Source organism: Chionomys nivalis, chromosome 14, assembly GCF_950005125.1.
Source record: "Chionomys nivalis chromosome 14, mChiNiv1.1, whole genome shotgun sequence".
In the NCBI taxonomy this organism is placed as follows: domain Eukaryota; kingdom Metazoa; phylum Chordata; class Mammalia; order Rodentia; family Cricetidae; genus Chionomys; species Chionomys nivalis.
The window spans coordinates 46355740-46370358 of NC_080099.1; the positions used below are offsets into that span (position 1 = coordinate 46355740).

The following is a 14619-nucleotide window of genomic DNA, read 5'->3' on the forward strand; positions in this document are numbered from 1 at the left end:
TGGAAAATGGTTGTCTCTAGTTCTATGTGGGAGGGACGGCAAGCCCTGGCCCCAACGGAGCTAAGGCTTAGACACCACTGCAGGCAGACTGCCAACCTCAGAGCCCAGGCCCTCTTGTCAGCCCAGCACCATGCAGACTAAGAGGTGTGGCTAAATCCCAAGCCTCGGGGTGCTAGCAGGGGGAGCACCGTGTGAAGAGTCTTGGGAACCCAGGGGACAGAGTAAAGTGAATGCCAGATAGCAGAAGGACAGACTCTCTGGACACAGCTCCTGGGATGCTCCCATCTCTCACAGACCCCACTGTGAATGGGGAGAGAGCTGGTCACTCAGTGCTCCTGGGAAAATGGATTTTCCACAACACTCCTTCCTCCTCCCCGCTGTTTTGCCTCTTTTCCTTGCCTACCTATCCTGGTATTGTCTGCTTGAGCTACAGCCCTCTATGATGAGGGTAACTGGACCCCCGAATAGGGCCACAGCAGCCTAATGATGGAGAAGGCACTCCTTCACCCCTACCTCACAGAATCAACAGGACCTAGGGGAGGTCTTCCCCACCCTACCCCCGCCCCGAGACAGGGCTTCTCTGAAGCTTGGGAGCCTGTCCTGGAACTAGCTCTTGTAGACCAGGCTGGCCTTGAACTCACAGAGATCCACCAGCCTCTGCCTCCCAAGTGCTGGGATTAAAGGCATGCATCACCACTGCTCGGCTTGGGAGGCCTCGTGTGTAAGCCTCACCAGGGATGAGCAGAGTCTTGTGTGTGTGCAAGTGTATGGAACAGGCACTGCTGCTGGTGGTCTTGGTCTAGCCCTGCAGCCTCATAAAGGTACGAGCCAGGTCTACAGACCACTGCTGGAGCCTGGACAGCATGCATGTGCACCAGAACTGACCAGGACGGGGTGTTTCTGAGGTCCCCACACATATGTAACTGAGTATGGAGCATGTGTGGCCGTGGGTCATGCTGAGGCACGCGGCATTAGGTGTGCTGAAGCTGTACATACCGTGTCCCTGGCTGTGTTGTGTGTGTCACTGCACCAAGTGTGTGTCTGCCTGCTGCTGGGGATGGGGTGACTCACGTCTCCTGAGCTAATCTTGCCACCCGCCCGCCCAGCTCACCCTGCTCTGCTGGGCTCATGGCCGCCAGCACAAGAGTGGGGAGGAGGCGCGGGCAGGCGCGCGGCAGGGAGGCTGGCTTGATAAATAACCTGCTGCTTCCCCAGGCCTCTGAGAAGGGGAGGGCTGCATCAGCAGAGGAGCAGGAGAGGGAGGCCGGAGAGGCGTTCTTGGCCCCCCAGGCTTTGGCTGCCCTGGCCCCCACGGTCCAGTCTCCGGCTGCGGTTCCTGTTTCATAGAAACCTGATCTGGGAAAAGCCTATCGGGTCATCTTGCCTGCCCTGCCGGGTCGCCAGGCCCAGGCAAGCTGCCCCTCAGGGAAAAAGCCCACAGCCTGGCTGCCCAAGCCGTGGGTGGGTGGGTGATAGGATATTTCTGTCCAGACTAAATGCAGCTTCAGGCCTCTGTCTCTGCACTAACAGCTGCTCCCAGAGGCTACGCAGCGATGACTAAATTTAGTCCTGTCCCACCCCAGCAAACCCCAAAGCTCACCTCTTCTCATTGGCTCCACCCCCATGGGGAAAGAGGGAAGGATGGACAGGAAGGCAGTCACCTTGGGCCAGCGAATGCTTCTCTGGGTCTTAGTTGTGAAAAAAAAATCAAGTATTTACTCAGCTCTGGGCTCCGTTCTGCCCCGCAGGATTTATTGAGGAGATTTCACAAAAGCAACTAAGTTGGGGTCTTAGCACAGTGGTTACAAAGCCTGAGAGGTTCCTTCCCCATAATATAAACTTTAAGCTTCTAAAGACTACTCCCCCCAACCTGCCTTTTCCTTGCTCAGACTGGGCAAAACCAATCTCTTCCAATCTACCCAACCGGACTCTGGCGAGGAGACGAGTTGTGCCAGGCTGTGTGTGTGTGTGTGTGTGTGTGTGTGTGTGTGTGTGTGTGTGTAAGAAAGAGAGCTATTTCCTGGAGGCGACAGTCGGGCACAACCCGAATTCCCGTCTGGATCTTAACTTCAGCTGGAGAGCCTTTCCCAGCTTAGACCCTGGATAGGATCAGCACATCACCAAACCCACACTGCTCTGGTATTGGGGTGGGGGGGGTCAGTCACCGCCACAGGGTTCAGCAGGCCGGGAGGCAGCCACAGCTCCCCTCCTGCCCACCCGCTGCTTCCCCCAGCCCCACATGCACTGAATTCCCCACGTGCCTGTCTGTTTCTGACAGCTCCTGCAAAATACTTGGCTGAGCAGGCGCCCGCTGTTCTGAGCCCGCTGTGCCTCCTCCCCATCTTCCCAGGGGGTTCTGCAGACATAGCCAGGGATGGGAAGAGACCAGAGCCTACAGTCTGGTGGACAGTTGGGGAAAAGAAAGGGCAGGAGAGACCAGTGTCAATTCTCATAACACTATCCCCAGTCCCCGGCCCTGGCCATGGGATACAAGGGAGGCTACTTCAAGCAAGCCAGTCTGTTTGGGTGGCAACTGCCTACATCCCTACTGCCTCTCCAACATCCCAGGAAGCCCTTCCAGGGGTTTCCCATTCTCCTGGGCCAATGAAAGAGCACCTGCCAGTCCCCCACCCCCACCCCAGGTAGTAGCTCAGGACAGAGCTGAGGGCATCAGAAGCTTTGAAATCTGGATGAGGGCCCAACCCCTCTTGGCAGTCATAGCCCCCCTTACAGAGCATGGAGGGGTGCGTTCCAGCTCTCCTGCAGTGAGAGGCACACCCACCCAGCTGCCAGGCTGGGATGACTCCATGTAGACCTGAGGGGGCCAGAGGGAGGCCAAGTCTGCCCCCTACTGCCTCCCATCCAGTTCCCCGGGTCTTCCTGGGAGGGCAGCTGGGATTTTCCTCTAGCCACAGCCTAGCTGCCAAGCTCCTTCTACTCTCCCTGTGACCCAGTCACCCCCCCTCCCTGCCATTTCTGCTGCCAAGGATCCCCTTCTCCCTGGGATATGTGCCACTTGACTTAAGAGTCCCCAGCACCCAACACATAGCCAGTGGAGATGCTGACTTGGCCCTTGTGGGATAACATGTGCTCCATTTTACAGATGGACATACCGGTCAGGAGGGGCTCCTCCTGGAGGGGCAGGTTTACCATCCAATCTCATCCTGAAAGATATTCAGGAGTGGGGGGAGTCGGGGGGGTGGGGCATGCCTTTAATCCCACCACTCGGGAGGCAGAGGCAGGTGGGTCTCTGTGAGTTCGAGGCCAGCCTGGTCTGCAAGAGCTAGTTCCAGGACAGGCTCCAAAGCTACAAAGAAACCCTGTCTCGAAAAACAAAACAAACACAGACAGACAGACAGACAGACAGACAGACAGACAGAGAGAGAGAGAGAGAGAGAGAGAGAGAGAGAGAGATTCCTCCCTTATCTACCCCATAAACCTACATTTTCTGCTCAGGAACCCAGTCACCTCTTCCCCAGGCTCCTGGGGAGCCCAGAGTAAACTCCAAGGGATCCTCTCAGTATTGGAAGGCCTTCTGGACCGCGTTGCCACCTAACAGTGCCCGTTGTTGCTGTGAACCATACTGTGGGACACAGTCTCCTCTCCCCATTGCACAGATGGAGTTGCTGAGGACCCCAGGGGAGGGGAGCTGCAGGCAGTCATGAGTCAGAGGGGGAGCTGGGAAGCCGCCCGGCCCTGCCTGCTGTCACTGGAAGCAACAGCCTGCATTTCCTCCTCACGCTGGTGCCTCGGGAAGCGTGGGCAGCAGGCGGCAGGCTGCCACAGGGAGGACCCCTCCTGTGCCTGCAGGCCAGCCACGGCCCCTTGCTGCCTGACTGGGCCCGAAGCCCACACGCTACATGCGGATCTGGACTTTCAGTCCCAGGAATAGGCTCATGTCACTTGAGGTCTCCAGGCTCTGTGACCTCAGGAAAGCCCTCAGCCCCACACCCGTGTTCTCTATCATCAAACAAGAGATTGAAGCACGGCCGTTCTGCTTCCTTCCTGCAGCAAAATCCACTCCTTGATGATCCTAGAATCCCAACACGACATAAATCCCGACTTAAAACATCATTTCGTTGCAAGCAGCCTATGATTCTAGACTCCTATCACTAAAAATTCGGGACTGCCAGGATCTGGCAGCCCTTGGGAGGGGCCATATCCAGCCCACTTCCATCTCCTATGCTGGGCCAGTTAACCAATCTCCTACCTAGCTTTTGGAGAGGGGACTGAGTTTCTTCTATCAGGGTCAACAGGAAATGACACAAAGCTGGGGTATACTATGGGCTTGGGGAGGAACCAGTCTAACCCCAAGGGGACAGGCCACCTCCTCCTGGCACACAGGGCCACTAACGACACAGATGCCAGGAAATGAGCTTGTGGGGGAGCATGAGTTGGTGGCTAGTGTGTGTGTGTCTGTGTGTGTGTGTCTGTGCGCGCGCGCGCATGTGCCTGGGCTCCCTCCTCCAAAGGAGGGCCCAGCCCACATCAGGTCAACACTGGCCTCTGCTTCTCAGGTTCCAAGCCAAGCTCCTGGCTTTATCTTCCTGTCTTCGCCACCCACTGGTTCCTGCTTCCCACCACAGTCCCTTCACCTCCCGGGGCTGGCTGCAGTCGAGGCCAGCTGGTAGGCAGCCAAAAAAGACTCCAAGTTGGAGCCCAGTTGACAGATAGAAACAGTGAGGTCCAAGGAGAAGACAGGACTTGCCCACTGGTTCTGCCCAGCAGGTCCCTGGTCTCCGGCCGCTCAGCACCTCACATACCACTATGCTTCACAGAGCCAGTAGGGGTCTACACACCAGCCTATCTACCCGACATCGCAGTGCACTCAGAAAGTTCACCCACACCGCCGGCTCTTTCATTCATTTACCCAACAGTCGCCCCCCACCCACTGCTGGGATGATGGGGTTGGGGGAGGGGCGGTGGGGTGGGAGAAACCCAGACCTATGTTTGGTAAACATTTAGGCAGAGTGGAAAGGGCAGAAAACCACCACACACTGAGGACTCTAGCTGTCCTTAGGGTCCTCACAGCCTGTCATGAACTCACTTTCCTCAGAAAGCAGAAAAGGGCCAGAAAGATGCATCGCTCCGTGGGGCTCAGGGTGGGTTGCCGTTCTCATATCCATGGGGGCAGAGCCTGACCCAGTCTCTCCTGGGATTCCTGGAGGCAGGATCGCGGTTTCCGACTGAGGTAGAGGTAAGAAGAGCCAGTGGCTGTTTTGCTTTTCTGACCTTCAGGCTGAACCCCAGTTTCTGTCTCTGGGTTTTTACTAATCATGTGACAATAGCTACCCCCTTTGAACACTCACACGGTGCCAGGCACTGGGGTACTGGGGTACGGAAGCGAGTCACCGCCACATCCCACTTGCAAGCCTGGCAAAGAGCAGGCTCAGAAACCTTGCAAGCAACTGATGAATGAGGGAGCCAAGGACCGGAAGTACAACCTAGCACGTGCTTGTGACTAAGCAGGTCTCACCACACACGTCTGCGCGTGCACACACCTGAGTGTGTGAGCGCGGTGAGGGATACAGCCACTCTGGCTCGGCACCTCCTCACTCCTGCCCATGATCTAAGCTGAGGAACTAAGGCAAGGACAGGGACTAGGCCCAGCGCAGGGAGAGGCTGGGAGGATGTTTCTCATAGCTCTGGCCAGGAGACTACGGGCCTAGGTTAGGCTCCTGGGTGGGAGATAGAGTGGCTGCTGAGTACTAGGCCTCCGGTACCCTCACTGTAGGTTCATTCCAGCATGGCAGACCAAGGGAGCCTGAGAAGGTCAGGAGAGGTCAGAGGCAAGGGAGGGATTGGTCCCCCCAAAAGCCACATGGGGTCTGCCAGACAGGACAGAGTGAGTCCAAGGCTCCCCAGGGGCCACTGGGCAGGCCTGGCTCTGCCCTGTTGAACACAGCAGCTGGAGAGGAGTAAATACGGCGTCCCAGTCGCATTCCTGGGAGGCCAGCACGGCGGCCTGCCCGCGGTTCTAAGCGGAGCACAGCAGCCAGGCCCAGGGCTGCCACTGCCCTCTTCCCAAACAAACAGAAAAATAAATAAAACCAGCTCTCACGCCAGCCAGCCAGTCAGCCAGCCAGTCAGAGGAGGGGGCAGGAAGGGGCGGAGGGCGCAAGGACAAGCAGGCAGACCAGTTGCCACGGTTTCTGTTCCACTGGGAAGGGGGGGATCAACAAAAGGGAAAATGGAGAAAAAGCAGATGAGACGGCCAGAGATGTCCTGAGAGGAGACATCAGATGGGAAGGGAGTGGGTGTATGCGTCACCCGTAGAGGTGCAGAAGGAAAGACAAGGGTAGTCACAGTGGTCACAGCCAGAGAAGGTAGGGGCAGTGGCTGGGTCAATAACTCAGTGACAGAGATGTTTGGGCGGAAGACAAAGGGGGCCCTGTGGGTTGGGGCAGGGGTCGACTTGAAGGGCCATGAAATATTAAAGAGCCCAGGCCAGTGAGTGACAGAGGTCAGAGAATTCAGAAGACTAGCCAGTAAGAGATAGGGGAGCCTGAGGCTGAAAGCAGCCTCCACCTCTGTCACAGCCTGTCCAACAGAGGACATGCAGAGGGTGGGAGGGACCATGGGGATTAATGACAGGAGAGAAACCTCTGCAGTTCACTCCCCCCTCGGGCTGAGGTGGGTATGGCCAGCCTTCCTGAGCTGCTAGCCACCCTAATAAGAAAGCCAGGAGGCCTGTCAACACAGTGGCTGCCATGGTGCCTCTTGGGGGAAGAGGGGTAGACACCTCTTCCCTGGGGGGTGGGGGTGGGGTCCAGGCAAGTCACCATGCAGCAACCAGCAGGCCATTCCCTGGCCCCACTACCAGCCTCACCACCTTGGCCAGTCCCTTGCCCTCTATGTCCATGTTGTTCTACCCATGCCAGCCTTCATGTGAGGAAAGAAAGGAAGGGGAAAATAACACATAATAACGTGGCAACCTGCTGGGGCTCAGCATCCTGAGTCCTGTACACCAATGCCCTCGGTCCCCTTTACAGATGGGGAACGTGATGCAGCCAGGGTCACATCCCTGGGTATTAGAGATCCCTATGCCCCCGCCCATTCACTAGGAATAGTTCTTGATGTTGTAAAAGACAACTTCTAAACCAAACCTGAGGCGGCATTACGCGTCTTTAATCCCAGAAAAGGCAGGTGGATTTCTGTGACTTCAAGGCCAGCCTGGTCTATATGGTGAATTCCAGGATAGCCAAGGCTATATAGAGAGACCCAGTCTCAAAAATAAAAAAATAAAAACCCAACCCGACCAATAGCGAAAGAGCCAACTTCAGCCAGGCAGCGGTGGCACATTCCTTTAATCCCAGAACTCAGGAGGCAGAGGCTGGGGGGGTAGGGGGGATCTCTGTGAGTTCAAGGTCAACCTGGTTTACAGAGTTGAGTTCCAGAACAGGCTCCAAAGCTACGGAGAAACCCTGTCTCAACAACAACAAAACACACAAAAAACAAAACAAAAAAACAAAGACAAAAACCCAACTTCTGTTGACTGCTGACTGTCTGAGGTCCTCCCTCATGCTGAGTCCTTGTATTCAATCTAAAATTGGTCTCAGTGAGGTAGCCACTTACTGTCCTACCTCAGAGGTAAGAAAACAGGTTAGCAGAAATTGTCACACAGTCAGCCACAGTGGCCAGGGCTCACAGCCAGGTCTAATGGTCTCTCTGTAGTCCTGCCATTCATGTGTTCTCGTCTGGGTGGAGTCCAGGGATGGTACTGGGGATCCAGTAGAAGGCCTTGGTGGTCCCATGAGCTCCCCAAATCATTATGGCTGGGAACAGTTATCAGGAAAGAGAAAAACAAGGCTATGGCTAGAAGCGCTGGGACGTGCGTTTAAGTCCCAGTATGTGGAAAGGCAGAGGAACCAGGGGCTCGGCAAGTCTGAGGTTAGCCTGAGCTGTATATAGTCAAGATCAAGATGCTGTCTGGAAAAAGAAAAAACACAGACTAAATGGTAACTTCTGTGCTAGGTGAGCAGTAACTGCGACGGGCAGGAGCTGAGCGCAGCCTATGGAGGCCATGGTCAAGGTATGGCCTATGGGCCTGGCTAAAGGGACCCGCCTATTCTACATGGAGCCCTGTACCCGCTAAAAGACAGCCTGTTTCAGGACAGAGGGATAGTAGAGTTGGCTCAAAAGGGCTGGCGGAACCCTGTCTTGCTGGTCTCCAGGGTCCTGACTTTAGCTCTAAGGTCACTGTACCAGGAACTAATCACCCTCCTAGAGTCCCTAGAGCTAGTAGAAGGGAAGTTGGGATTGCCCACCACCCCCCAATCCCTGCAAGCCCAGAGGGAGGCCAGCATCAAGAGGCAGGAAATGAAGAAGAATTTGCAATCTAATTGAGCTGGCGGGGGATTAGGCAGCAGAATGCAATTACGAGGCTGGAGCAGGGCCAGGGGCACTGACACCCCAAGATGTAGCCTTGTCCAGGTAACTGGGTCCAGCTACTCTCTAAGCAAGAAATATTCAACTAGGCGAGGGGAAAACAGGTGAGCAAGGCTTGACGCTAGCCCACTCTTCCTTAGAAGACCGTCCAAGTTCCAGCTCTGAGGGATGCAGGAAGTTTAACAGGGACTCACACACACACACACCCCTGGAGAATCCAGGACAAGCCCACGGTCTCTCATGAGAGGTCAAGGCGGACAGGCAGGCACTCTTACAGGCTCTGCTCATGCGTGTGCACACGTGATTGTGATCCCAGGTAAGTCACACTCACTGCTGTTTACCTGCATAGGGACACACTCTAACCTGCAGACACACAGCCAAAGACCTCTGCTGCCACTGGCTCCAGCAAAGGGGAGAAGCATAAAAAACACCCATGACCTTAAAATCCTTTTATTCTTATAATCACAGGCTGCCATCGCCGTGGATATGCGCTGTCACCCCGGCCCCAGCCTGTCTCCCTCCACGGCTTCCAGAACTCCCAGCAGGCAGGCCGACCGGGAGGCTGCCCAGTCTGCTGGGGAGGGGGAGGGGCACAACTGAGCAGAAAAGGTTTTAAGCTTCACAAGCAGGGAGGGAGGGACTCAGAAAGTCAGAATGGCAGACAGATATAGAAAGAGAAAAGAAGACACAGACACCAGCCACTAACTACTGCCCCCCCTTCAGCTCAAATATGCCTACCGCTTCAATAGTCACAACACCAAAGGAGTGAACATGTCTGTATTTATAAACCCATATAAAACAGATACACGCCAGAAGCCAGGAGTGGTAGGGCACACCCTTAATCCTAGAACTAGGGAGGCAGAAGCAGAGGCAGACAGATCTGAGTTCAAGGCTAACCTGGTAATAAGTTCCAGGACAGACCCTGTCTCAAAACAAACACATACAAACACGAAACCCTACAAAGTTCCAAGTACCTGAAACATAAAGAATATACACATGCACACACAAGCAAACGTGCACGCCCACAAACACACACACACACAGTATGAAGGAGACATGACCAACATTCAGACATGCCATTTCAGACTTAAGCGTATGAGGTGTGTGTATGTACAGTACAATGCAGATACACATAACCATTCGCAAAATAACCCATCTTAGATTTCCACATTCTCAGACAGATACATTCTGCACACAGATCAAAGATATAGACATACCATCCAGGTTCTCACACGGGAGATCCACACCAGGCCACACAACCCCATCGTTGTCAGCTGACACTGCCTCTGGGTCTCTAAAGGGGCAGTCCTTTCTCACTGCCAGCCTGGGAAGGTGGGCTCAGCACCGAGGAGGCCGACAGAGTAAGGGGGAAGTTCCAGAATGCAGAAAAAAAAACTTTAGTGGGATATTCTTGTTGGGCAGCAGTGCGTGAGTAACGGGGGAGGCTTTTTGTGGTCTGGTGAGTTCCAGCTATGAGTGAGAGTTTAACTATTAATATACTCAAGCGGCAAGGACACTTTGTACGCGCGCGCGCGCGCACACACACACACACACACATACACACACAGCCCCAGGATGAGAACAAGCGGCATGAGTAAGAGGGTAGCGGGAAGGTAAAGCCTCCACCCGGCTGCACCTCTAGACCACAGAGGCAGAATATGTACCCCCAGATTGGCAAAATGACCAGCAACTTATATTCCCCGTCAGAGAATGAATAAATGAATCACATGTAATGACAGCAGGTAAACCAGCCCCATCTAGGACCAGTGAAAGCAAACGCTGCAGTTAGCTGTGACTAAAGGATCACATCCCAGAATTCTAAGAGCAGGACCAGGTCTGTCCCACCTTGTATCCCTCCAATTCTCTACTTCACCATACATCCTTGGAAATCAATTGACTTTAGCTCAGTCCAAAGCTCTCTCACTCCTCCTGGGGGCGTCTTCCATCTCATTGCACGCTCTCATGAATAACTTGGTGGGGACCTTAAAAAGACGGGGTACTTCATCTACAGAGACAATCATGCCCCACATTCCTATGGGCCCCAATTTTGTACTTGCCAAACGGGTATCAGAAAAGAAACAGCAAAACTGAGGGGTCACCATGGGAGCCCGGGGCACATATCACGCAAGGGGTTTGAGCCCTGGATTCAGAACCCTCCCCTTCCCTTCCCCCATGCAGCCCAGCTCAGCCCAGCCGGGTGGACATTCCAGGCCTCACGTGATAAAGGGGAGGCCATTGGCCCTCCGGTAAGTCAACAGGGGAGATAGGAGGCCCAGGCCAGGGTCACCTGCTGAGCTGGGAAAACGGGCCCAAACAGACACATAAATAAGCCAGCCAGCCAAGGGCCTAGCCGCAGAGGGCCCTCTGTACCACCTTGGAAAAGGGGGGGACTCAAGCTTGGCTAGGGGCTTCCCCTAGAGAACACAGCTCCAGCCAGGATGGGGGGGGGGGGGCTACAGAGCCATCCGGACTGCCTGGGAATCCAGAGGCCAACCTCCCTCAGCTGTTCCCACCCCTCTCCAGGGCAAAAATCAAACTGTCACCCCCTCCCTCCTCCCGGAGGAGAAGGACAATTTCCGTTCTGAGTGGGGAGGTGACAGCTGCAAAGCGAGCCACTACCCCCCCCAACAAGCTCCAGCTTGACTCTCATCTAAGGAACTGCTAAATCAACACCATGCAGTTACAGGCAAAGTAGCCGCGGACAGCCTCCTCGCACTGCTCTCAAAAAGGGGATGGGAAGGCTTTCCAGCTAAAGCCAGGACACAGGAGTCTTTTGGCAGAGGGTCAGGTCAAGCGTAGGCCCCCAGGCGACCCCTAACCATTTCATTTAAATGCTTCCCAACACTAGGACCGTACACCCCGAAGCCAGAGGGCGGGGGCAGCTGAGGTGGCGCCGGGGCGTTCAAACCACGCTCCAAACAAGTCCGCAGCGACCGCGCTCGCAGCCCCCGCCAGGCGGCCCCAGCGGAAAACTTGAAAGGAACTCTGTTTGCCGGCGGCCCTGGGGCGGCTCCGGCGGGGGCGGGGGCGAGGGCCAGCGATCACACGCCCCCTTCCCCAGCGCTTCCTGGGCAAACCCGCCGGGCAAGGGAGGGCTCCGCACACTACAAAACCAAGGGCTGCAAACTGCGCGGGGGCACAGGGAAAGGTGGGGATCAAGGGCTTAATCCGCATCTCGTTTTGGGCACCCCCAACTGGAGGACCCAACTCTCAGACCACCCAGGGTCCCGGGGAGCAAAGTAGGGTGCGGCTGCCAAACCTTCATTTCCCCCTTTCTCAGGAGACTAGGGGGATCAAGTCTTTCAAGATGAGTCATTACAGAACCCCCCAAATCTAATGGTACCTCCTTGTAACCCGTGGCACTAACCCAACTCTGCGCACCCCTTACGATTCCCTCAGGAGAAAAAAAAAGGAAAATTTTCTTGCTTCCTTCCGTTGCACACTAGCTCTTGTTGTGACAGGTCCCCTACTTAAAAATCGGGGTCCCTCACTTTTGGTCGGACCTATATATAAACAAAGCCAGGCGCACCCCGCGCTCCCCGCCGGAAAACAGCCCATTCCGGGCGAGGACAACTTCCCCCCAGTCAGAAAATTAACACATTCCTCTCGCGGCGGCTCAGCCCCCGGCTCCAGGGATGCGAGAAAGGGAGGGGGCTCGGGCGGGACTTCAGGGATAAATTCGGGGCCAAAGCAGCGTGGCAGGAGCCTGGGATGCCCGCCCCCTGCAGCCCTGCAGCTGAGGAACACCCCCCCCCCATTCTGCGTCCCCGGCTTTGCACGCAGCTGGGCACACGCGGAGAGGCAGTCTGAGACTCCCCAAGGCCGTAGAGGACAGAAGAGAGGCCGCCTGGCCAGCGGAGGTGGGGGTAATATACTTTGACGGGAAAAAAAAGGTCAAACTTGATCAGCCCGCCAGGCACCCTGCAGGCAGCGGGGGCGAAGAGCTGAGGAGAAACACACAGAAGTGGCCGCCGCCTCTTCCAAGTCGAAGGCACGGCCACGCGTGGTCTGTGGCGCTCGGGGCAATTACGGTCGCCCACAAACACAGGGTAGCGAGCGGGGTCTGATGCGGGGAGTGCGCGCCGCAGATCTGCAAGCAGCCGCCCCCGCAGGCGCAGCACCCGCCCTGCACTGCGAGGTGAGGACCCCCAGGCGCCCGCGAGCACCAGTGATTGGGAAGGAAGCGTCCCCCGCAGAGAGAGCTCCAGCCTCGCTCCTCCGCTCCCAGCCCGCCGTCCTCGACCCTAAAACCCCTCTTTTTGTCTGAACTCAGTGATCTGCGACCGAGCATACTGCGGCTTGGGAAGGCTTGGTTATAGCAGCGGCCACCGAGCGATCACCGGAGCTAGGTCTCCCAGGCCCCGCGGCTCAGGCTGCGGGCGTCCCCCGCCCCTCCCAAACACCGACCCCTCCTTCCCCATCCCTGACTCTCCGCACCTGAACTTCGGGGGAACCCGCGCCACCAAACTTTCCGCGGACTTGGAGCGAACTCCGGCCCCGGCCGCGCACGGAGCCCCGGGGGAGGAGAGGGAGGGAGGCGGGGAAGGGGAGGGGGCTGGCCTCCCGGGGGGGCCGAGGGAGGGCCGTGGCCCGACACCTACCGGCTCTGCGAGTCGTCCGAGCCGCCACGGTCGCCGCGAGGCCGAGGGGGAGGGGCGGGGCGGGGAGCGGCGCTCCGCTCTGGGCACCGCCGCGGTGCGCTCCGCTCCAGTCGCCCGCCGCGCCCGGGGCCAGAGCCGGAGTCGCGCCGCCGCGGCTGGCCCGAGGCGGGGAGGGGGGGAGCCTGCAGCACCTGCCCCTCCTCCCCCTCCCCGCGGCCCAAATTAAAAAACAACAAAAAGCAACTAATCACCCCGGAGCGCTGCGCCTCGCGGCGCGGCGGGCGGAGGACTCGGCGTGCGGCGCCCGGACTCAGCAGGCGACGCGCATGGCTAGGCACAGGCTGGGACGCGGGGCCGGGCTGTCGGGGGCGAGGCTCTCCTCTTCTGGCTCTGCTCGGACGCCTGCTCTCGCCGCCGCCTCTACATCCCAGCTCAGGCTCCGCCGCCTCTGCCGCCGCGCCGCGCCGCGCGCCCGCCCGGGCAGAAGCTCCGAACGCTGCCCGGGGGCTGCCGGCAAAACCCGGACCGGACTAGCGGCTCCCTCACACACCCCCCCCCACCTCGGATTCCCTCCCTCCTCCCGCGGCCTCCCTCCCAGAGCAGCTTTGGCCACTTGGACGCCGCAGGCTGTGAAGCTGGAGCCGCAGCCCTTGCGCCTCCCGATTCCAGCGTACTGGCGAGGTCCGCCCAGGCTCAGCTCCCTCGCGCGCCCTGTTTCACCTTTTTTCCGTGCAACTTTACAAATAAATAAAATATTCCCCCACCCCCTTTGTAAGAGATGCCTGGACATGGAGACGCACCTTCTGGGGAAAATCCAGCGACCTTCTGTCCCTTGTTCAGCTCTTCTCTGGGGCAGCAAGCTACAGGAATTGAGAGGGAGGGTTTGGCTGCCCACCCTCCAGCTCAGGTGCTTGTCGGTCCACCGACTCTCTCTCAGTTCAGAGACCGCACCCCTCCCAAAACCACTTTTCCTGCATGCAGTAGATACTAATTCCACCGGAAGAAAGGAGCAAGAGTCCTGTTCCCATTTCACAGATAAAGAACCTGATCAGAGAAAGGACGTTTGGCTTCTTTTTTTTTTTTTTAGGAGGCAGGCTCCTGCCCAGCTAGAGTCCTGGTGCCCTAGAGCCGTTGCCTATGAACTGAGAATCTGAAATAGTACTTAAAACAAAGCAACAGTCAGATGAGCAGCTAAGAGAGCTAAATCTCAGCCCTGTGTAATAGAATGGGTACCTTGTGGGAACAGCTGATTTGAGCCCCCATGTCTCTGCACTGATTCCATCTGTGCCTCTGCCCTTTGACAACGTCCCCTCCTGTATCTGCCCAGCTTGGGCTAATCCTACAGCTGATGTCTTCTCAGAGAACTATAGAATGAGCCCTGGACTCCTGTCATCCCGGAGTGATAGTTATACAGTCTTCAGGGATTCAAACAGTCAGACCACAGAGAAAACACAGCCCCTAGACCCACGAAGGAGAAGGAGCGGTGAGGTTGGGGGCGTCAGCTTGGTGCTAAGTATTACAGTCTGATATCAAGTGGGGCCAGATAACAGGGAGTTAACTGCAACCACCAGGGTGCCTCAAGCCACAGGCCCTGGCCTCTATGGGAGAAGCGAAATCGCCTCCTACAGCT

At 56.8% G+C, this 14619-nt stretch overlaps 1 protein-coding gene across 4 annotated transcripts in view; it reads right to left on the reverse strand.

Annotated features, from left to right (window-relative positions):
* The window catches only part of Cxxc5 (CXXC finger protein 5), a 31437-nt gene extending 17936 nt beyond the window's left edge, over positions 1-13501 (reverse strand). Inside the window, exon 1 of one of the 4 annotated variants that reach the window (XM_057788949.1) lies at positions 13241-13501. The gene's annotated coding sequence lies outside the window, so the exon portion shown is untranslated. Of the gene's footprint in view, positions 1-9605; positions 9754-12825; positions 12886-12989 lie in introns of those variants that run through there. The other 3 variants (XM_057788948.1, XM_057788951.1, XM_057788950.1) reach the window with 3 other exon arrangements.
* Positions 13502-14619: the final 1118 nt, after the last annotated feature.